Source organism: Chiloscyllium punctatum, chromosome 52 (genome assembly GCF_047496795.1).
Source record: "Chiloscyllium punctatum isolate Juve2018m chromosome 52, sChiPun1.3, whole genome shotgun sequence".
Classification (NCBI taxonomy): Eukaryota; Metazoa; Chordata; class Chondrichthyes; order Orectolobiformes; family Hemiscylliidae; genus Chiloscyllium; species Chiloscyllium punctatum.
In genome coordinates this window covers 48,317,114-48,339,403 of record NC_092790.1, presented here as the reverse complement: position 1 = coordinate 48,339,403, position 22,290 = coordinate 48,317,114, and the positions used below count along the sequence as shown (strand labels likewise).

The 22,290-nt window shown below is 51.1% G+C and overlaps 2 long non-coding RNA genes across 6 annotated transcripts in view; one reads left to right on the top strand and one right to left on the bottom strand.

Annotated features, from left to right (window-relative positions):
• Positions 1-22,290, top strand: part of LOC140470862 (uncharacterized) — a 1,231,916-nt gene that overhangs the window by 1,138,681 nt on the left and 70,945 nt on the right. The gene's annotated exons all lie outside the window — the stretch shown is intronic.
• On the bottom strand, positions 18,189-21,598 carry LOC140470589 (uncharacterized). Its single transcript, XR_011956552.1, has 3 exons — positions 21,255-21,598; positions 20,666-20,799; positions 18,189-18,306 (listed from the first exon to the last, which is right to left on the bottom strand). It is a non-coding gene; the product is annotated as an uncharacterized lncRNA (long non-coding RNA).

The window sequence follows — 22,290 nt, the reverse complement described above, 5'->3', positions numbered from 1 at the left end:
TCTGTCACACACACTCTGGGATTTCCTCACACACACACACTCTGGGATTCTCTCACACACAAACACACTCCTGGATTCTCTGGGATGCCCTCTCTCCCACACTCCCTGGGGCTCCCTCTCTCACAAACACTCTATGAAACTCGCACACACACTCTGCGATTCCGACTGTCTCACACACACTCTGGGAAACACTCACTCTGGGATTCTCTCACACACACGCACAGACTCTCTGGGATGGCCTCTCTCACACACACACACTCTGGGTCTCACTGGGATGCCCTCTCTCACACACTCTCTGGGATTCCCTCTCTCACACACACTCGTGGAAACTCGCACACACACTCTGGGATTCCCTCTCTCACACACACTCGTGGAAACTCGCACACACACTCTGGGATTCCCTCTCTCTCACACACTCTAGGATTCTCTGGAATTCCCTGTCTCTCACACACTCGGGGACTCCCTCCCTCACACACACTCTGGGAAACTCACACACACACTCTGGGATTCTCTCTCACACACTCTGGGACTCTCAGGGATAACCTCTCTCACACACACACACATTCTGGGATTCTCTCACACTCACTCTGGGATTCCCTCTCTCACACACCCACTGGCATTCTCTGGGATTCCCACTGTCACTCACATTCTGGGATTCCCTCTCTCACACACACTCTGGGATTCCCTCTCACACACACTCTCTGGGATTCCCTCTCTCATTCACACCCTGGGACTCCCTCTCTCACAAACGCTCTGTGAAACTCGCATACACGCTCTGGGACTCCGACACTCTCAGAGTCTGGGATTCGCTCACACACACACACTGCGACTCTCTGGGATTCCCTCTCTCACACACACTCTGGGATTCCCACTCTGGGACACTCTCACACACACTCTGGGATTCCCTCACACACACTCTACAATTCTCTCTCACACACACACCCTGGGATTCCCTACAAACACACTCGGGGACTCTCTGGGATTCCCTCTCACACACACAGGGACTCGCTGGAATTCCCTCTCTCACACACAATCTGGGAAACTCACACACACTCTCTGGGATTCTCTCTCACACACTCTGGGACTCTCAGGGATACCCTCTCTCTCTCACACACACACACACACACACACACACATTCTGGGATTCTCTCACACTCACTCTGGGATTCCCTCTCCCAACACTCGCTCTGGGATTCCCTCTGACATACACTCTCTGGGAAACTCGCACGTATACTTTGGGATTCTCTCATTCATACTCTGGGGTTCCTTCTCTCACACACTCTCTGGGATTCCCTCCCTCACACACACTCTGGGATTCCCTCTCTCACACACACTCTGGGATTCCCTCTCTCTCACACACCCTGGGACTCCCACTCTCACAAACACTCCCTGAAACTCGCACACACACTCTGGGATTCCGACTCTCTCACACACTCTGGGATTCCGACTCTCTCACACACTCTGGGAAACACACAGACACACTCTGGGATTCTCTCACACATACTCTGGGATTCTCTCACACACACACACGGACTCTCTGGGATGCCTTCTCTCTCACACACACACTCTGGGTCACGCTGGGACTCCCTCTCTCGCACACACGCTGGGACTCCCTCTCTCGCACACACGCTGGGACTCCCTCTCTCGCACACACGCTGGGACTCCCTCTCTCGCACACACGCTGGGACTCCCTCTCTCGCACACACGCTGGGACTATCTGGGATTCCATCTCTCTCACACACTCTGGGATTCCATCTCTCGCACACACCCTCTGGGATTCCCACTCTTACACTCACTCCGGGATTCTCTCACACACAATCTGGGACTCTCTGGGATTCCCTCTCTCTCACACACTCTGGGATTCTCTGATACACACTCTGGGACTCTCTCAGATTCCCAGTCTGACACACGCTCTGGGATTCCCTCTCTCACAAAGATTCTGGGATTCCCTCTCTCACAAAGACTCTGGGAAACTCGCATACACACTCTGGGATTCTCCCTCACACACACTCTGGGACTCTCTGGGCTTCCCACTCTCTCACACACTCTGGGGTTTCCTCTCTCACACACTCTGGGATTACAACTCTCTCACACACTCTGGGATTCCCACTCTCTCACACAATCGGTGACTCTCTCGAATTCTCTCTCTGTCTCACACACACTCTTGGATTCCCTCAATCACACACACACTGGGACTCTCTGGGATTCCCAGTCTGACACACACTCTGGGTTTCCCTCTCTCACACACACTCTGGGATTCCCTCTTTCCCACACACTCTGGGACACTCTGGGATTCCTTCTATCCCACACACTCGGGGATTCCCATTCACACACTCGGGGACTCTCTCTCGCACACTCGGGGACTCTCAGGGATGCCCGCCCTCACACACACTCTGGGATGGCTCTCTCTCACGCACTCTAGGATTGCCTCTCACACACACACTCTGAGACTCTCTGGGATTCTCTCACACACACTCTGGGATTCCATCTCTCGCAAACTCTCGGGAAAATCTCACACACACTCTGGGACTCTCTGGGATTCCCAGTCTGACACACACTCTGGGATTCCATCTCTCACACACACTCTGGGATTCCGTCTCTCACACACACTGGAATTCCCACTCTCTCACACAATCTGGGACTCTCTCGGATTCTCTCTCGCTCACACACACTCTTGGATTCCCTCTATCACACACTCTCGGGGACTCTCTGGGGTTCCCTCTCTCACACACACCCTGGGATTCCCTCTCTCACACACACACCCTGGGATTCCCTCTCGCACACACACCCTGGGATTCCCTCTCGCACACACACCCTGGGATTCCCTCTCGCACACACACCCTGGGATTGCCTCTCGCACACACACCCTGGGATTCCCTCTCGCACACACACCCTGGGATTCCCTCTCGCACACACACCCTGGGATTCCCTCTCGCACACACACACTCTGGGATTCCTTCTCTCCCACACACTCGGGGATTCCCTCACTCAAACGCACTCTGGGATTCTCTCTCTCTCACACACACACACACATTCTGGGATTCTCTCACACTCACTCTGGGATTCCCTCTCATACACAAACACACTCCTTGATTCTCTGGGATGCCCTCTCTCCCACACACCCCGGGACTCCCTCTCTCACAAACACTCTATGAAACTCTCACACACACTCTGGGATTCCCTCTCTCACACACACTCTGGGATTCCCTCTCTCACACACACAATCTGGGATTCCCTCAAACACACACACACACACACACACACACACACACACACACACACACACACACACACACACACACACACACACACTCTGGGACTCTCTGGGATTCCCTCTCACACACACACTCTGGGTCTCACTGGGATGCCCTCTCTCACACACACTCTGGGATTCCCTTTCTCACAAACACTCTCGGATTCTCTCTCTCACAAACACACTGGGATTCTATCTTTCTCTCACACTCTGGGATTCCCTCTCTCACGCACACTCTGGGATTCTGTCTCTCTCACACACACTCTGGGATTCCCTCTCTCACACACACGCTGGGATTCTCTCAAACACAATCTGGGTCTCTCTGGGATTCCCTCTCTCACGCACACTCTGGGATTCCCTCTCTCACACACACTTTGGGATTCTCTCACACACACTCTGGGACTCCTTCTCTCTCACACACTCGGGGATTCCCTCTCTCACACACAATCTGGGAAACTCACACACACACTTTGGGATTCTCTCACACGCTCTCTGGGATTCCCTCCCTCACACACACTCTGGGGCTCTCTGGGATTCCCTCTCACACACCCACCCTAGGACTCCCTCTCTCACAAACACTCCCTGAAACTCGCACACACACTCTGGGATTCAGACTCTCTCACTCACTCTAGGATTCCCACTCTCACACACACTCTGAGATTCCCTCTCTCACGCACATTCTGTGATTCCCTCTCTCTCACACACTCTGGGAAACACACACACTCACTCTGGGATTCTCTCACACACACACACGGACTCTCTGGGATGCCCTCTCTCACACACACTCTGGGACTATCTGGGATTCCATCTCTCTCACACACTCTGGGATTCCATCTCTCGCACACACTCGTGCAAACTCGCACACACACTCTGGGATTCCCACTCTTACACTCACTCCGGGACCCTCTGGGATTCCCTCTCTCTCACACATTCTGGGATTCTCTGATACACACTCTGGGACTCTCTCAGATTCCCAGTCTGACACACGCTCTGGGATTCCCGCTCTCACAAAGATTCTGGGATTCCCTCTCTCACAAAGACTCTGGGAAAGTCGCATACACACTCTGGGATTCCCTCTCTCACACGCACTCTGGGATTCCGACTCTCTCTCTCACACTCTGGGACTCTCTGGGATTCCCTCTCTCAAACACAATCTGGGATTCCCTCACACACACTCTCTGGGACTCTCTGGGATTCCCACTCTCACACACACTCTGGGGTTTCCTCTCTCACACACTCTGGGATTACATCTCTCTCACACACTCTGGGATTCCCACTCTCTCACACAATTGGTGACTCTCTCGGATTCTCTCTATGTCTCACTCACACTCTTGGATTCCCTCAATCACACACACTCTGCGACTCACTGGGATTCCCTCTCTATCACACTCTCTGGGATTCTCTCACACACACTCTGGGATTCTCTCAGACACACACACTCTGGGATTCCCTCTCGCACACTCTCTGGGATTCCCTCTCTCACACACACTCTGGGATTCCTTCTCTCCCACACACTCGGGGACTCCCTCTCTCAAACACACTCTGTGGCTCTCTCGGATTCCCTCTCTCAAACACACTCTGGGAATCTCTGGGATTCCCACTCTCACACACACTCTGGGGTTTCCTCTCTCACACACTCTGGGATTACATCTCTCTCACACACTCTGGGATTCCCACTCTCTCACACAATCGGTGACTCTCTCGGATTCTCTCTCTGTCTCACACACACTCTTGGATTCCCTCAATCACACACACTCTGGGATTCTCCCATTCAGATTAGATTACTTACAGTGTGGAAACAGGCCCTTCAGCCCAACAAGTCCACACCGCCCCGCTGAAGCGCAACCCACCCATACCCCTACATCTACCACTTACCTAGCACTACGGGCAATTTAGCATGGCCAATTCACCTGACCTGCACATCTTTGGACTGTGGGAGGAAACCAGAGCACCCGGAGGAAACCCACGCAGACACGGGGAGAATGTGCAAACTCAACACAGTCAGTCGCCTGAGGCGGGAATTGAACCCGGGTCTCTGGCACTGTGAGGCAGCAGTGTTAACCACTGTGCCACCGTGCCGCCCAATTCATACTCTGGGATTCACTCTCTCACACACACTCTGGGATTCCCTCTCTCTCTCACGCTCTGGGATTCTCTCACACACTCTGGGATTCTCTCTCTCTCTCACGCTCTGGGATTCTCTCACACACTCTGGGAAACTCACACACACACTCTGGGAATGGCTCTCACTCTGGGATTCCCTCTCTGGCACACACTCTGGGATTCCCTCTCTGGCACACACTCTGGGATTCCATTTCTCTCACACACACTCTGGGATTCCCTCTCTCACACACACTCTGGGAAACTCGCACACACACTGGAATTCCCACTCTCTCACACAATCTGGGACTCTCTCGGATTCTCTCTCGCTCACACACACTCTTGGATTCCCTCTATCACACACTCTCGGGGACTCTCTGGGATTCCCTCTCACATACACACTCTTGGAAACTCACACGCATACTCTAGGATTCCTTCTCACATACACACCCTTGGAAACTCACACGCATACTCTGGGATTCCCTCTCACATACAAACTCTTGGAAACTCACACGCATACTCTGGGATTCCCTCTCTCGCACACACACTCTTGGATTCCCTCTCACATACACACTCTTGGAAACTCACACGCATACTCTGGGATTCCCTCTCTCGCACACACACTCTGGGACTCCCTCTCTCACAAACACTCTGGGAAACTCGCATGCATACTTTGGGATACTCTCACACACACGCTGGGATTCCCTCTCTCACACTCTCTGGGATTCCCTCTCTCACACACTCTCTGGGATTCCTTCTCTCCTACACACTCGGGGACTCCCTCTCTCAAACACACTGTGGGATTCTCCCTCTCTCACACACACTGTGGGATTCCCCCTCTCTCACACACACACTCTGGGATTCCATCTCACACACACACTCTCTGGGACACTCACACACACACTCTAGGACACGCTGGGATTGGCTCACTCTCACGGACACTCTGGGATTGGCTCACTCTCACGGACACTCTGGGATTGGCTCACTCTCACGGACACTCTGGGATTGGCCCTCTCTCACGGACACCCTGGGATTCCCTCCCTCACGGACACCCTGGGATTCCCTCCCTCACGGACACCCTGGGATTCCCCCCCTCACGGACACCCTGGGATTCCCTCCCTCACGGACACCCTGGGATTCCCTCCCTCACGGACACCCTGGGATTCCCCCCCTCACGGACACCCTGGGATTCCCTCCCTCACGGACACCCTGGGATTCCCTCCCTCACACACACCCTGGGATTCCCTCCCTCACACACACCCTGGGATTCCCTCTCTCACACACACCCTGGGATTCCCTCTCTCACACACACCCTGGGATTCCCTCTCTCACACACACCCTGGGATTCCCTCTCTCACACACACCCTGGGATTCCCTCTCTCACACACACCCTGGGATGCCCTCTCTCACACACACCCTGGGATGCCCTCTCTCACACACACCCTGGGATGCCCTCTCTCACACTCATACTCGTGGATTCCCTCTTTCACACACACTCTGGGACTCTCTGGGATTCCCTCCCTCACACACACTCGGGGATTCTCTCTCTCAACACTCACACTGGCATTCCCTCTCACATACACTCTTTGGGAAACTCAGACGAATACTTCGAGATTCTCTCATTCATACTCTGGGATTCACTCTCTCTCACTCACTCTGGGATTCTCTCACACACACTCTGGGATTCCCATTCTCACACACTCTCTGGGATTCTTTGGGATTCCCAGTCTGACACACGCGCTGGGATTCCCTCTCTCACACACTCTCTGGGATTCCTTCTCACACACACTCTCTGGGATTCCCATTCTCACACACACTCTGGGATTCCCTCCCTCACACACACTCTGGGATGGCTCTCTCTCACGCACTCTGGTATTCTGTCTCTAACACACACTCTGGGATTCCGTCTCTCACACACACTCTGGGATTCCGTCTCTAACACACACTCTGGGAAACTCGCACACACACTGGAATTCCCACTCTCTCACACAATCTGGGACTCTCTCGGATTCTCTCTCGCTCACACACACCCTGGGACTCCCTCTCGCACACACACCCTGGGATTCCCACTCTCTCACACACCCTGGGATTACATCTCTCTCACACACCCTGGGATTACATCTCTCTCACACACCCTGGGATTACATCTCTCTCACACACCCTGGGATTACATCTCTCTCACACACCCTGGGATTACATCTCTCTCACACACCCTGGGATTACATCTCTCTCACACACCCTGGGATTACATCTCTCTCACACACTCTGGGATTACATCTCTCTCACACACTCTGGGATTACATCTCTCTCACACACTCTGGGATTACATCTCTCTCACACACTCTGGGATTACATCTCTCTCACACACTCTGGGATTACATCTCTCTCACACACTCTGGGATTACATCTCTCTCACACAATCGGTGACTCTCTCGGATTCTCTCTCTGTCTCACACACACTCTTGGATTCCCTCAATCACACACACTGTGGGCCTCTCTGGGATTCACTCTCACACGCACACTCTTGGATTCCCTCTCTGACACACACTCTGGGATTCCCAGTCTGACACACGCGCTGGGATTCCCAGTCTGACACACGCGCTGGGATTCATTCTCTCACACACGCGCTGGGATTCATTCTCTCACACACGCGCTGGGATTCATTCTCTCACACACGCGCTGGGATTCATTCTCTCACTCACTCTGGGATTCCCACTCTCCCACACAATCTCGGACTCTCTCGAATTCTCTCTCTCTCACACACACTCTGGGATTCCCTCTCACACATACACACACTCTGGGATTCTCGCACACAAACACACTCTGGGATTCTCTGGGATGCCCTCTCTCACACACACTCTGGGATTCTCTCACACACACTCTGGGATTCTGTGATACACACTCTGGGATTCTCTGGGATTCCTTCTCTCCCACACACTCGAGGACTCCCTCTCACACACTCTGCGGCGTGATGGGATTGGCTGTCTCTCTTACACTCTGGGGCGCGCCGGGATTGGCTGTGTCTCACACGCGCTGGGACTCTTTCGGATTCTCTGTCTCTCACATACAGTCTTGGATACCCTCTATCACACACTCTCTGGGACTCCCTCTCTCACACACATACCCGTGGATTCCCTCTCTCACACACACTCTGGGATTCCCTCTCACACATACACACACTCTGGGATTCTCGCACACAAACACACTCTGGGATTCTCTGGGATGCCCTCTCTCACACACACTCTGGGATTCTCTCACACACACTCTGGGATTCTGTGATACACACTCTGGGATGCCCTCTCTCACACACACTCTGGGATTCTCTCACACACACTCTGGGATTCTGTGATACACACTCTGGGATGCCCTCTCTCACACACACTCTGGGATTCCATCTCTCACAAACACTCTGGGACTCTGGGATTCTCTCTCACACACACATTCTGGGACTCTCTGGGATGCCCTCTCTCACACACACTCAGGGATTTTCTCTCTCTCACAAACACTCTGTGAAACTCGCACACACACTCTGGGACTCTCTGGGATTCCATCTCTCTCACACACAAGTGGAAACCCGCACACACACTCTGGGATTCCCTCTCTCAACACTCACTCTGGCATCCCCTCTCACACACACACTCTGGGAAACTCACACGCATACTTTGGGATTCTCTCATTCATACTCTGGGATTCACTCTCTCTCACACACTCTGGGATTCTCTCACACACACTCTGGGATTCCAATTTTCACACACACTCTGGGATTCCCTCTCTCTCACACTCTCTGGGATTCTCTGGGATTCCCAGTCTGACACACGTGCTGGGATTCATTCTCTCACACACGTGCTGGGATTCCCACTCTCAACACTCACTCTGGCATTCCCTCTCACATACACACTCTGGGAAACTCGCACGCAGACTTTGGGATTCCCTCTCTCACACACACTCTGGGAAACCCGCATGCATACTTTGGGATTCCCTCTCTCACACATACTCTGGGATTCGCTCACACACAGACTCTGGGACACTCTGGGATGCCGTCGCTCACACACACTCTGGGATTGGCTCTCTATCACACACTCTGGGATTCTCTCACACACGCAGATGGCGTTGCACGGGGTGGGGGGAAACAGCTTTGCGGGGAAGGCGTTGCACGTGGTTGGGGGTGAACGGCGTTGGGGGGGAACAGCGTTGCACCGGGTTGGGGGGGGGAACAGCGTTGCGCCGTGTTGGGGTGGGGCAACAGCGTTGCGCCGGGTTGGGGTGGGGCAACAGCGTTGCGCCGGGTTGGGGGGGGGAACAGCGTTGCGCCGGGTTGGGGGGGGAACAGCGTTGCGCCGGGTTGGGGGGGGGAACAGCGTTGCGCCGGGTTGGGGGGGGGAACAGCGTTGCGCGGGGTTGGGGGAACAGCGTTGCACGGGGTTGGGGGGGAAAGGCGTTGCACGGGGTTGGGGGGGAAAGGCGTTGCACGGGGTTGGGGGGGAAAGGCGTTGCACGGGGTTGGGGGGGAAAAGGCGTTGCACGGGGTTGGGGGGGAAAGGCGTTGCATGGGGTTGGGGGGAAAGGCGTTGCACGGGGTTGGGGGGAAAGGCGTTGCACGGGGTTGGGGGGGAAAGGCGTTGCACGGGGTTGGGGGACGGCTTTGCACGGGGTTGTGGGGGACGGCATTGCACGGGGTTGGGGGGAATGGCGTTGCACGTGGTTGGGGGGGAATGGCGTTGGGGGGATGGCATTGCATGGGGTTGGGGGGACGGCGTTGCACGGAGTGGGGGGAAACGGTGTTGAACGGGGTTGGGGGAACGGGGTTGGAGGGTTGGCATTGCATGGGGTTGGGGGAATGGCGTTGCACGGGGTTGGGGGGGAATGGCGTTGCACGGGGTTGGGGGGAATGGCATTGCGGGAACTGCGTTGGACGGGGTTGATGGGAACGGCGTTGCACAGGGTTGTGGGGAACGGCATTGCACTGGGTTGGGGGAATGGCATTGGGGGAACGGCGTTGGACAGGGTTGACGGGAACAGCGTTGCACACAGTTGGGGGTAACAGTGTTGCACAGGGTTGGTGGGACAGGGTTGGGGGGGACAGTGTTGCATGGGGTTAGGGGAACGGCGTTGTGGGGGGAACAGCATTGCACGGGGTTGGGGGGGGAACGGCGTTGCACAGGGTTGGGGGGATGTGGTTGGAGGGTACGGCGTTGCACGGGGTTGGAGGAACCGCTTTGCATGGGGTTGGGGGGACGGTGCTGCATGGGGTTGTGGGGAACGGGGTTGGGGGGAACGGCGTTGCACAGGGTTGTGGGGACGGTGTTGAATGGGTTTGGGAAATGGTTTTGAGAGGGAACGGTGTTGCACTGGGTTGGGGGAATGGCTTGGGACTGGTTTGGGGGGGGATCGGCATTGCACTGGGTGGGGGGGACGCGGTTGGGGGGACAGCTTTACCCTGGGTTAGGGGGAACGGCGTTGCACAGGGTTGGGGGGACGGGGTTCAGGGGGAACGGGGTTGGGGGGACAGCTTTACCCTGGGTTAGGGGGAATGGCATTGCACAGCGCTGGGGGACGGGGTTGGGGAGGGAACGGCATTGCACGGGTTGGGGGACGGGGTTGCACGAGATTGAGGGAACGGGATTGGGGGAGGGGCATTGCACAGGGTTGGGGACGGGGTTGGGTGGGGTTGCATGGGATTGGGCGGGGACGGGGTTGTGGGAATGGGTTTGCACAGGGTTGGGGGAAATGGCGTTGCACAGTGTTGGGGAACTGGTTTGGGTGGTACGGAGTTGGGGGAACAGGGTTGTGGCGAACGGCGTTGCACAGGGTTGTGCGAATGGGGTTGGGGGAACAGGGGTGGGGGAATGGGGTTGCACGGGTTTGGGCAGGGATGGGGCTGCATGGGGTTGGGCGGGGATGTCGTTGCACGGGGTTGGGGGTCCGGCGTTGTGGGGGCGGGGTTGGGGGGATGGTGTCAGACGTGGTTGATGGGAGCAGCGTTGGACGCGGTTGGGGGTGGGTGGGGGGACAGGAGCCCCCTGTAAATTGATGTACATCCCACCCAGCCCCTCAGAGCCCCCTGTACACATTGACACATTCCCCCCACCTCAACCCCGCCAACCTCGGAGCCCCCTGGAAACACTGACACATTCCTCTGGTGTATTAATCCGTTCCTGAAAGTTTGTATAAACATCCCCACAACCATGCTAAATCAGCTTCTCTCAAGCTCCCACTCACAATGAAAGCTCTAGCCCCCCCTGCAAATGGGTGAAATGAACAATCCAAATGATACCCTTCCATTCCCTACATCAAAGCAGTGACTACTCTTCAAGCTGACAATCTGGGCCTCCAATCAATCTCTCTGTTCTAGGAATTCACTGAGCAAATATTAAAGAAATATCCATTATGAACCTGACAGACCACCTTTCAGGGATTCCCCCTGAGGGAGAATGTGTATAGTGGGTATCTCCTGAATTGTCCCAATGGCTGGAAGTGTTTCTCCATCGAGATCCTCTGATTCAGAGTCCAGAAACTGGGGTGTGTGGAAGGACAGGACTGTGTGAGCACATCTGACTGTGTCAGTCACAAAAATAAATGTCTCGGTTTGAGTCCTGTCATGGTCAGTGAGGATCAGTAATGGACGTCCGATTCCCTGTCTGGGAGAAAATCTTCCTGTTTTGCAAGATCAACATTTTAAATTGAATATTCCCACGTATCAGAACTACCTCCAGAGTCAGCGATGAACAACAGACCCTAATTTACACCCTGACATCAATGAGACATAGAAAAATAGTCTTTGCTGTTTCAATAGCACAATCACAGTACCACAGTCAAGCAAATGAGGGGATTGTTTCTCCCAAAAAAAAAACTTTAGCAACACAGACAGAACGATGCCATTTAGCCCCAGGAGCCTGACTGCAGCTTAATAACATTTTTTGTTCTGATTAAAAGTTTGTAGGCAGCACGGTGGCACAGCGGTTAGAACTGCTGCCTCTCAGCGCCAGAGACCAGGGTTCATTTCCCACCTCAGGCGACTGACTGGGTGGAGTTTGCACATTCTCCCTGTGTCTGCATGGGTTTCCTCCGGGTGCTCAGGTTTCTTCCCACAGTCACAAAGATGTGCAGGTTAGCTGAATTGGCCATGCTAAATTGGCTGTAGTGTTAGATGTAGGAGAATGGGTCTGGGTGGGTTGCGCTTCGACGGATCGGTGTGGACTTGTTGGGACGAAGGGCCTGTTTCCATACTGTAAATAATCTAATCTAATCAAATGGAAAACATTAACTCTGCTTGTCTCTCTCTACATTACCTGCCAGTCTGTTTCAAATTTCCAGCAGCCACAGCATTTGTGTTCATTTTAGTAGCATCATCGTTAACTTTTCAGCACTCACCCAGTTTCTGCAACATCTTTTGATCCACTTTGTATTGCAAACATTGCAAATTATTCTCTAAAATGTAGTCAGTGATTCCGTTCTTGAAGTGGAAATGATTCATTTCTCCTTATCTCAGTCACTCAGGCTGCTCTCCATTTCTGAGACTGTGACCCATTGTTCTAAATTCCTATCAGCAGAGACAGCTGCCAACATCAATCCTGCCAATCTCTTTGGTCATAATATCCAGTTCAATGAAAACACCTCTTATCACATGCAGTACAGGATCTCTGAATCTCACCCACTTAGTCAACAATCTCCAGAACCAGGAATAAGCCGGTGCCCCTCTGTTACAAACACTCTGATGGCAATGTGTGCTTCCTTCAGTGAGGAAAACAAATTTGCAACCATCTGTGACCGTCTGTGTGCCTGAGGTTCCAATAAGTGCATTGATGGAAATCACATTGGAAAACCAAATCCCTTTCCAGGTGTTCAAATCACTTCATGCAGAATTTACAGACAAAGGAAATCTGTGTTATCGGGAGCATAATCTTATTAGTGATAGTCTGTTGCACACAGCAACATGATCTTCTCACAAATACAAGCCATTGTTCTATGTTGAAATTGAAATGTGAAGCCAAAAAGGTCATGTAAACAATCTGCTGCTTGTCACTTTAATAAATGAACTTGCTGATAAGATAATGCTCAAAGTGTTATAAAGTTGAAGGTGTGTACTGTATCTTTAAGAGGGAGAGAACACTCTTCTGAACTGAGAGCTTATAACTACCTGTGTACCGTATATGACTGGCCAACAATCCCAGAGTGTACTGGGAAAGCAAACAAATGTAACATTTCGCTGTGAAATATAGACCTGAGTTGGTTGCTGTTTTGACAATAATTCAAATTTAATCTACCAGTTTAAATTATACCCCAAGATTCCAAAACCCAATCGAATTTGTATTTATTGTTTTGCCAGCATCAAGCCAATGAGATGATCTGTTGGGGGCAAATAAAATGCAGACATTTTAAAAATTGGTCAGAGAGTAACTGCTGTCTGGGAGAGGTAACATCTTGCTCGCCAATAAATTAGGAAAGTCTCTCAATCAAAGGGTACCTTTTCATATGAAACATACTCAGAATAAAAGAAGACGACATCCAGGGAGATCCTCAGACAGACGAAGAAAGACACAAAAGACAAGAGCCGCTATGTACTTTTGAAATTAAGTTGATGTAATTTTAATAAGTGTCTTATTGAAATAACATATTGTTATATAGCTGGAGGCAGATAATAAACAGTGAAGAGAAAGAGGGAGCTTAGATTTATAATTAGTTGTTTAATATTCACTTTTCAAGTTAAAAATAATTTGATGCTATTTTCTTTAAATAGTGGAATTTGTGAGTTTTCTGTCACTCAGACTTTAACAGATTACGTGGTGAGGTGAACTTTTCTGGGTGTTTGGTTTAATTAACAGAGGGGTTCACCGTCATGTTGTAACAAAAGAAACACAACAAAGTACAGCATAGGAACGGGCCATTCAGCCCATAATGTTGTGCTGAATGTGACACCAAATTAAACTCATCCTTTCTGCCTATCTTTGTTCCACATCCTTGCATATCCACATGCTTACCCAAAAATCCCTTCAACACCCCTCTCATATCTGCCTCCTATACCATCCCTGGCAGCATGTTCCAGATTCCTACCACTCTCTGAGGAAAACATATTAACCCTCACATCTCCTTTGAGCTCTCCCTCTTTCACCTTAAATGCATGTTCCATAGTAAAGATATTTCAGCTCTGGGTAGAATATTTTGACCGTTAACCCTGTGCATCTCATGACGCTGCGCTGACTGTCCCTAATTAGGTCATTCTTTCCCAAATGCGCATAAATCCTATCCATAAGAATTCTGTCCAAAGCTTCCCAACCACTGAGATGAGACTCACTGGGCTATAATTTCCTGGATTGTCCCTATTTCCCTTCTTGAAGAGAGGAACACCAGTCCTCTACGACCTTTCCAGTGGCTAGCGAGGACTCAAAAATCTTGGCCAGGGCCCCAAAAATCTCCTGTCGTGCCTCTCTCAATAACCTGGGGTAGCTACCATCTGGCCCTCGGGATTAATCCACTTTAATGCTCTTCAAGAAATCCAACGCTTTTTTCTCGACCTCAAAATTGCCCGAGCACATTAGCCTGCTCCACACAAATCTCAGTATCCTCTATATCTTTTTCCTGGGTGAATGCCGATGCAAAGTAATTATTTAGGATCTCGCCCACTTCCAGTGACTTCAAGCACAAGTTCCTTCCTTTAGACTTGACTGGCCTGACCTTCTTCCTGGTTCTGTGGAAGCTGTGGGAAGGGTTCAGAGGAGATTTACTGGGATATGGCCTGGTATGAAAGGAAGGTCTTACAAGGAAAGGCTGAGGGAATGGAGGCTGTTTTAGTTGGAGAGAAGGTGGTCGAGAGGTGACTTAATTGAGATGTATAAGATAATCAGAGGGTTAGATCGGGTAGCTATTTTTTCCGCGAATGGTGAAGGCTAACATGAGAGGACATTGTTTAAATTGAGGGCGGATAGATTAAGGACAGATATTAGGGGTACTTTCTTCACTCAGAGTGCAGTAGGCACGTGGAACGCCTGCCTGCAACAGTAGTAGAATCGCCGACGCAAAGGGCATTTAAATGGGCATTGGACATCCATATGGGTAATATTGGAAGGGTTTAGGTTAGATAGGCATCAGATTATTTTCACAGGTCGGTCCCTCACTGAGGGTCAAAAGGCCTGTACTGTGCTGTAACGATCCATGTTCATATCCTCTTGTGGGTAATTATCTCCAGAACGATTTGGGATTCACTTTAACCCTACTTGTGAAGGACATGGCTCCTCCTTGCTCTGCTCATTCCCTGTTTGTGTTCCTTTGAGCTTTTGTTTTAAACATTTCTCACATGCCATGCCAATTCTAGCTTCCCAAAATTTGCATAGGCTTGTTTTTTTCTCCCTTCTGACTAAATTCCCAGCCTCCCTCGTTATCCAAGGCGCCCTTACATTGCCAGCCTTGTTTCTCCTCCCTCCTGAAACATGCTGGTCATGAACTCCGATCAGAAAGCCTTTAACTAACTCCCACGTGCCCAATGTGGCATTGTCTGATGACAGCTGCTCCCAATTAACACTGCCTAGCTCCTGTCTAATACTGACATCATTTTCAATCCCATAATTTAGAAACATCCCTCAGGGTCCTGTCCGTATCCTTATTCGTAGCTACCTTAAAAAAAACTTAAGTTGTGATCACTGTTTCCAAAATGGTCTCCCTCTAAAAGGTCAGTCACCTGGCCAGGCTCATTCTGAAAAATGAAACCCTGAAGTGTTGAGCAGCCAGTTCTGTGCTTCTCCCAACCAAATTTCTGGAATGGCCACAATATCGGATCTGAGTTTATCTACCTTAGCTACGTTGCTCCTTGTGTTGAAATTAACACACTTCAGCCCATTCGTACTATGGTGTTCATTTCTCTGTATTCCCTTTCTGATTGACTCGTTTACATCTTCCTTCCTTCCTTCTTCATCCCCGCCACCCCCCCCCCCCCCCCCAACGTGCTGCCCTGCTACTGTGGTTCTCATGCCCTTGCCATTCTAGTTTAAACCCTCACGTGTAGCAGGAGCGATCTTCCCTGTGAGGATATCGTTTCCCCTCTAGTTCAGGTCACCCCTGCTCCAGAAGAGGATCCAAGATCCTGAAACTCTCCCCCTCTACCAGCTCTTCAGCCATGCATTCATCTCTGCTATCTTTCAATTCCTTATCTCACAAGCACACGGGACTGGTGGTAACGCAGTGATTACTACCCTCAAGGTCCTGCTTTTCAGTCGTTCCCTACTTCCTGTGCTTACTGCTCAGGATCTCATCCCTCTTTCTACCCGTGTCGTTGGTAGCAATGTGCACCATGACCTCTGGTCTCCCATTCTCCCAATTCAGAATTTCATGCAAATGCTCAGAGATGTCCTTGACCCAGGCACCAGGGATACAACACCCCATCCTGGAGTCTCGGACGCAGCCACAGTACCACCTGTATATGCCCCCAACTAGCGGCTCTCCTATTTTCGCTCCCTTGGATTTTGCCCGACCTTGTTCTACAGCAGAGTCAGTTATAGAGTCATAGAATCCTACAGCACAGAGAGAGGCCCCAGGAGCCAGACTGATCCCTGGCAACCATAATGTCCATCCGTGGCAACCCCATTTCCCTGCCCATGCCCCATATCCTTCTAATCCTTTCCTACCCATGTATTTGTCCAAATGCCTTTTAGATGTTGTTAATGTACCTGCCTCAGCCACTTCCACTGACAGCTCATTCCGTATGAGAATTAGCATCTGTGTAAGAAAGTTGCTGCTAACGTTCCCTTTTATTCTTTCCCCTCTAACCTTAAACTGATGCCCTCTAGTCCTCAATTCTTCAACCCTGGGAAAAAGACTGAATGCATTCACCCTATCCATGCTTCTCATGATCATATACATTTCTATAAGATCTTCCTTATGTCTCCTATGCTCTGAAGAAAAATGTCCAAGCTTGTCCAACCTCTCCCGATAACTCAGGCCATTGAGTTGTGGTGTTATAGACCTGGCTACCGCTGTGCTACTCCCCTGAGAAGCTATCCCCAACAATACACCAGCTCTCTCTTCTTAAACATCCGCATCCAACCCCATCTTTATCCCCTGTATGATCCTCAGTGTGTCCTGCTGTTGCTCCGACACGACCACGCAGACACCCAGCTATCTGATGGAACCTGGATGTTTGGACTGGACAAGATCAGGGGTGTATTTAAACGCAATGAATGGAATTCTGAAATAACATTTGTACTGAATGTAATGTAGAGCAGTGTGAAATGGAGGTGGATGACTTACGTGACTTGCTGTAAGGACACAGACAGGAGAATCTGAGGTGATCATAAGGATGTGGAGGTAGAATGTGGGAGACAAGCTGGGACTGTATTGGAGTAGTCACGGTGAGAGGGAAAAAATGCTGGATGCAGGGTTTCAGCAGCTGATGGACTGACACTGAGGTGAGCCATCGGAAACTGAGCAAGTGACCACCATCTAATAGGACAGAGAAACTGATCCATCAGCCTGAAACTGACTGACCACGTGGCTGACAGTGACTCCAACACAAGGGAATGGAAACATTGCTCAGAGCCTGTTTCTGTAACATTCAACACAACCAGGAAATGGAAAGTGAATAATGAGCTGAAAACAAGGCCACTGCTCTGTTAGAGTCAAAATCATTCAACGTTCAGTCACTGAATATTCTAACCTGCCGAAAGGATACTCCCAGAATCACAGCAGAAGGAGAAAACAAGCTTGGCAGAGACAGAATGAAGCCACCGCCTGCATCACAACAGCTCAGACCAAAGAGGCTGAATTCTCATCCAACTGACAAGCAATACAGATACTGTCAGAGTTACAGATCGAGTTCAGAATTATTCAGGAAACAGACTTACCAGATACACTGGTCGGTGGGGTGTGCCAGAAATCCATGAAATAGCTTTGTGATGTGCCATTTTTTCGTTGAGAAATGATTCTTTGTTTTCGCTAAGAAGAGCGGATGTGTAGTTCACTGATCACTAGATTTACAGACAAAGGAAACCTGACCAAGGACTCACAGGTCAATTACACTGTTAGTGACAGTCCATTGCATACAACAACAGCCTGTTACACAGAGAACAGAACAGATTCTAGTTTAACAGAGACACTCTCACAATGAACATCTGCTGCTTTAATAAAAATGTTACCTGTTTGAAGAAAAGGAACATATCACCAATACAGAGAGACTTTTAAACTGCCCAATGTAACTGAGGAGATTTTAACCAATTCAGTGATCACTTTTTCTATGTACTTTGAAGCTATTTTGAGCAGGGTATGTATCAGGGGTCGGTGTGGACTTGCTGGACCAAGGGCCTGTTTCCACACTGGAGGGATTCTATTCAATACAATTGTCAACCTGTCCCACAGCAGGATGGGTAAGGTCCAAGGGGACTCTGTACCGGACAGGGGTTGTGTCCCAAGCAGGATGGGTAAGGACCGAGCGGACTCTGTACCGGGAAATGGTCATGTCCCACAGCAGGATGGGCAAGGTCTTGGACAAGTCTGGACCGGGGATGGGTAATGTACGAGGGAAATCTGTACCGGGGAGGCATTGTGTCCCACGTTAGGGTGGGTGAGGCCGGACGGGAATCTGTACAGGGGAGCGTGTCCCCCACAGCAGGATGGGTAAGGCCCGAGGGGAGTCTGTACTGGGGAGGGGTTGTGTCCCATGGCAGGATGGGTAAGACCAGAGGGGAGTTTGTACCAGGGAGGGGTTGTGTCCCTCAGCAGGATGGGTAAGGCCCAAGGGGAGTCTGTACTGGGGAGGGGTTGTGTCCCACAGCAGGATGGGTAAGACCAGAGGGGAGTCCAACCCGTAGAGGGGTTGTGTCTCACAACAGGATGGGTAAGGCTCGAGGGGAGTCTGTACCGGGGAGTGGCTGTATCCCGCAGCAGGATAGGTAAGACCCAAGGGGGGTCTGTACTGGGGAGGGGTTGTGTCCCATGGCAGGATAGTTAAGGCCTGAGGGGAGTCTGTACCGGGGAGGGATTGTGTCCCTCAGCAGGATGTGTAAGGCCCGAGGGGAGTCTGTACCGGGGAGGGATTAAGGATGAGTAAGACCCAAGGGGACTCTGTACACATGTGGTTGTGTCCCTCAGCAGGATGGGTAAGGGGTCTGTGTCCCTCAGCAGAATGGTTAAGGGGTCTGTGTCCCACAGCAGGATGGGTAAGGGGTCTGTGTCCCACAGCAGGATGGGTAAGGGGTCTGTGTCCCACAGCAGGATTGGTAAGGCCTGAGGTGAGTTGTACCGTGGAGGGGTTGTATCCCAAGCAGGATGGGTAAGGCCCGAGGGCAGATTGCACCAGGGAGGGGTTGTACCCCACAGCAGGATGGTTAAGGCCAGTCAAGAGTCTGTACTGGGGAGGGGTTGTGCCTCACAGCAGGAAGGGTGAGGCCCGAGGGTACTCTGTACCAGGGAGGGTATGCGACCCAAAGCAGGACAGGTAAGGCTCAAGGGTAGACTGTACCGGGGAGGGGTTGTATCCCCCAGCCAGACGGTTAAGGCCCGAGAGGAGTCTGTACCTCAGACGGGATGTGACCCACAGCAGGATGGGCAAGGCCCGAAGGGAGTCTGTACCGGGGAGGGGTTCGGTCCCACAGCAGGATGGGTAAGGCTCGAGGGGAATCTGAACTGAGGAGGGGTGTCCCACAGAAGGGGGTAATGTCCGAGGGGAGTCTATGTTGGGGAAGGGTTGTGTCCCACAGCAGAATGGGTAAGGGCTGAGGAGTGACTGAGAGCAAAGATTTACTTAGAGAGCTGAGGGGCAACATTTTCCACAGAGGACGGTTCTGTGGCACATGGGAGAACCAAGAACAATTACAACATGGAAAAGACATTTGGGCAGGAACATGGAGGAGTGAAGGTTTGAAGGGCCATGGGCCAAACACGGAAATGCAACTCATTCAGTTCTGGAAACCTGGTAAGGTTTCAAATGTGTGAAGTGATTGGTGAGAGGGGAGGAAAGTACAGAGATAGGAACTGTTTTTGGCATTAGAATGATTGAAGACACTGATCCACAAGACAAGCCATAGATACAGTGTGGGAGAGGGAACACAGAATGGAACATTCCCAGACAGCATTCCCACCCGCTCGTGGAAAGCCTGCTTTCCCCTCTTTTGTACTGATGCTCACTAAGACAGCACAGGCTTGGATTGAAAACTGTGACACTCCCGATGTTGTCTTAGTACAACAAAACTTGAAGTAAAGGCGGTGACTGGACCTGGGGTGTGTCTGTATTGTGCTCCCCCTCCAGCACGGCAGCTATGTCATGTCCTGTTAGCTGATGTTTGGAGCCCTCTCATTGCTCTCTGTTCTGTGCACTGAGTGTGATCTTACCTCACTGCAGGATTTATTGAAGGCTCCAGATCTCACTGCCCTGTGTCTCTCTGGCTGACAAACCATCTTCAATGAGGGATGTATGAGACACCCAGCAGCTGGGATGTCTATTAGGTCAGGACCTTCCTGAGTACCTACAGACAGATAGACAGAATGGGAAATTAGACTGATGCAGTGAGGGCTACAAATGTCAAATGGCACTGACTCCCACAGAAATCTGGAACATCCCAGTCTCCATCGTCTATCTGGAGTGGAGAATTCTGTTTGCTCAGGATCTGGAGTAGCTGCAAGAGCGAGGGACATTGACAGATGCAGCAATTAGACCCACACAGTGAGGGATACCACATGGAGAGATACTAAGTGATATCACCAGAGTGCAAGATCAAACAATTGTGCAGGAAGAAAGGGTTTTGATTCATGTTGCACTGGGATGGGCAACCTGTGAGCAGGCAAAGTGATGGTCCAGTGGCATTAAGTGAGACAATTTATCCAGAAACTCAGCAAATGTTCACTGGACACAGGTACAAATCCCACCATTGCAAATCAGAAAATGAGAATTAAATGCTTCAAAGAAGATGTAATTAAAAACCTGTGAGTATTAAACAATTGTTGATGTTAAGAAAAATCCACCGTGTGCATTCATGTCTTTAGTGAAGTGATCTCAGGTGGGTCTATCCTCCGATTGTCCTGGACCCCGATAGCCCCGCCCTCCTGCTCATTGACCTTCTCAAGATGGCGGCTCTGAAGCCCGCGCTCCCTCTTCCCTCAAACAAATGGCGGCCTTGACCCTGGGCCGCTTTCCCGACAGAGACCATCATCTCCTTATCCGGGTCTGCAGGGTCTTTTTCGGATTTTTTTCACCTATATCCGCGTCTTGTGAATTCTCTCCGCTCCTTTCTCCCAGTGAATCTCCCACACGCCGCTCTCTGAAGCCGATCGTAACCGCACCCAGAGAAAGCTGTTCCATGACTCGCCGTGTCCTGGTTAATGTGACACTGCGCATGCCCTTCATAGAAACCAAACTGCGCGTGCGTCGGAGGTTGTCAGTGAGTTCATAGAGAATATTCATATCTGCACAGAATCACGGGGGAAATATTCGACATTAACAATTGCTCTGTCGAGTTACAGTCATTGAGATGGTTAATATGTAAATAGATTGTTCGGTCTAACTTTACCATACCGGCCAGGTATCTAAATTACCAATCGTTCTGGGAGTTTGCAAATAAGTTTGTTAGTCGAGTTGTGTAAATCGAATGGAAATATGTCCATTGTCAGATTTTCATCTTAATTATTTCTTTAAAAAAACACATTGGTTTATGAGAGGTGTTTAATGCTCTGCTATGCCGTGACAATGATCAATCCTGCAAAGCAGTTTGCCTTCTGACCAATCCTGAAGCGTTCACTCCCGAGAATGCATTGGCCCCGCTCCGTCAGGTAAGGGGTAGATGTAGGGGCATGGGTGGGATGCGCTTCGGCGGGGCGGTGTGGACTTGTTGGGCCGAAGGGCCTGTTTCCACACTGTAAGTAATCTAATCTAATCTAATCTCACTCACTCTGCTCGGTCCTCCAGTTCCGCCCCTTCCTTCCAAAAGCAGAGGTGATTCAGGTGCGACTCAGCAGTTAAG